This window comes from Psammomys obesus, unplaced genomic scaffold (genome assembly GCF_907164565.1).
Source record: "Psammomys obesus unplaced genomic scaffold, mPsaObe1.curated_primary_1811, whole genome shotgun sequence".
Taxonomy (NCBI): Eukaryota; Metazoa; Chordata; class Mammalia; order Rodentia; family Muridae; genus Psammomys; species Psammomys obesus.
In genome coordinates, this window is record NW_026596158.1 from 6,862,976 (window position 1) to 6,865,392 (window position 2,417).

Consider the following 2,417-nt stretch of genomic DNA (forward strand, 5'->3'; position numbering starts at 1 on the left):
AGCCATTTGAGAGACACTTTATATCCAAACTCCCATAACCACTAAAAGAAATGAACCTGGCAGCGTGGACCATATGGGGATGGAATTTCTTCAGACTCAGCTGGGCTTGGGGTGGGGAGTAGTAAGAACCCCGGACCCCAGGCTCCATCATGACTTTCATTTCTGGCTCCTTGTTCAGACCTCCATGACAGGTGGACCCTGTGGCCTTGGCTAAACTGGGGACATGTCTGGGCAGTCCCAGTACACGGAGGTGATCCAATGCCCCAAGGCAGGCTGGGAATGCCTCCCTGTTACCCATCCCCTGAAAGCAATCAACTCTGAGACAACACCTCACCAAATTCCTTCCTCTGGTGGACTGAGTTAAATCTTGGAAGCCATCCCCAGGAGCCCTGAGCTTCTGGGCTGAGAGGAAAGCCAGTTCTCCTAGAAGCAATCCCAGAAGGCTACCTGGAAGAAGCTGGCGGACTGGGTTACTATGAGAGCTGTAGGCAAGAAGGCAGGCAGAGTGCAAGCTCTCTGTGATGAACAGAACAGGGACAGGACCTTCAGAGACCCTGACTGCTAAGCAGGTGAGCACAGGTGAGCAAGTGAGATGCACCCTTCTTCCAACAAGGAGGGGTCTTGGATACAGTGAGGACAGACAGCAGATAAAGGTGCCTTGAGGGAAACAGGAGGAGGCTAAGGTGGCAAAGCCAGTCCTGGCCACAGGAAAAAATGGGAGCCAAGAGTTGAGTTCAGGTGGGATGAGAGGACATTCAGCGGAGGACATGTCCATGATCACAGGAGATGGCTGGAGTGGGAGGTGAAGTCATGCTGCCGCTCACAGCCCTGCCCCCACCCTCACTAGGTCTCTTGTCTGGAAGACATCCCTGTCACTCCCCAACTCCATACTCCTCCCTGACGTGGATTCCTTTCTGTCCATTTGGCCAGTGGGCCGTTTTTTAGCTCCTCGAAGGCACTGGGCTTCCTCCCAAGCTGCTCCGGCTGCCAGCACTGCTCTGGGTTCCTGTGGCCAGCAAGTCCCTGAGCCTGGCTCCTCTGCTCAGATGTCATTCCTGCCTGAAGCCTTAACCCTCCCTCCGGGGCTCCCTCTGCTCCCCGGCATCCGTTCCTAGAACACTCTATGGAAGTCCCTGAGACTCGTCTCCATTCTAGGGCGCATATATTTATTTGTGTGCTTATGTGTTTACTCTCCTCTGCCCCACCTGTCCCCAACTGAACACAACGGCTTCGAAAGCACAGAGCACCGTGATCCCTGAGATTCGGCCAGCCTGGCTCACAGTAGGCATTTCAGCAATGCAGGAGGGCGGAGAGAACTGAATGAACAGTTCCAACCCAATTCACACTGGCCTATGCCAAAAACACATTGACTGGCCTCTGCCCATGAGGCTGTTCTCGCCACCAGATGTGGGAGACGCCTGAGAGCTGGACCAGGTGTGTCCTTAGGACACACCCAAGGCACCAACCGGCAGACCCAGATGCCTGGCTGACTAGGAAGACAGGATGGAAGGAGGAATGAGCTTGTTCTCCTTCCTATCACCTCAGTCCCTTTACCCCTAAGGCTTGAGATCCCTATAGCTCAACCCTCCCAGAGGAGGGATGTCCAGAGACCTATGCCAGAGAGCCTCCTGGGTGTCACATTTTTACAGGCATAAGTTCCACACGGAATCCCAAAGAGGAACAGAGATCAATGCCCTGGCCTATTGATGAAAACCTTACCATAATGCAGATATTTCTCACATTTTTATTATGTCCATGTATGGTGATTCATAGCAGTTTTGTCAATAATAATAATAAAAAAACAAAGTCTGACACTAAAACTGTCACCAAAAAGGTATTTATTTCTACCATAAACAGCAAATTATACGTTGAAGGTTTGTGGTGGTAGTGGGTAAGGTAGTGGGTACCAACCAGCACAGTGGGTTGAGAAGGTTGCCCTCCCAAACCCTGACAGATCTGATGGGGTTCATAGATCCACACCCAAAACTGTAAGAATCTGGTGTGTAGTGTGAAGGCTTAAGTGTGAACTATGCCCCACCGGCATGTGCTTTTGAATACTCGGTCTCTAGCTGGTGGTAGTTTTTCGGGGGCAGATAGTGGAACCTTTTGGAATGCTGGCTGCCACTGTCACTGGCGGACCTAACAGCTTGAGGGTTTCAGACCAGCTCTGCTTCTGCCATGCTTCTCTGCTTCCTGGTTGGTGCCCCAGGTTCCAGAATCCATTGAGTAACCATGCACCACCATGCCTACCACACCACAGACCTCTGAACCATGAGCCCAAATAAACCACCCATAGGTGGTTCCTGCCAGGCTCTTGGTCACGGTGATGAGAAGACTACTTGAAGTAGGAGGCAACATCCTTGATACAGCTGGACTGTGATCTCCAAACGGTAACACCAGTGCGCCTATGACCACAG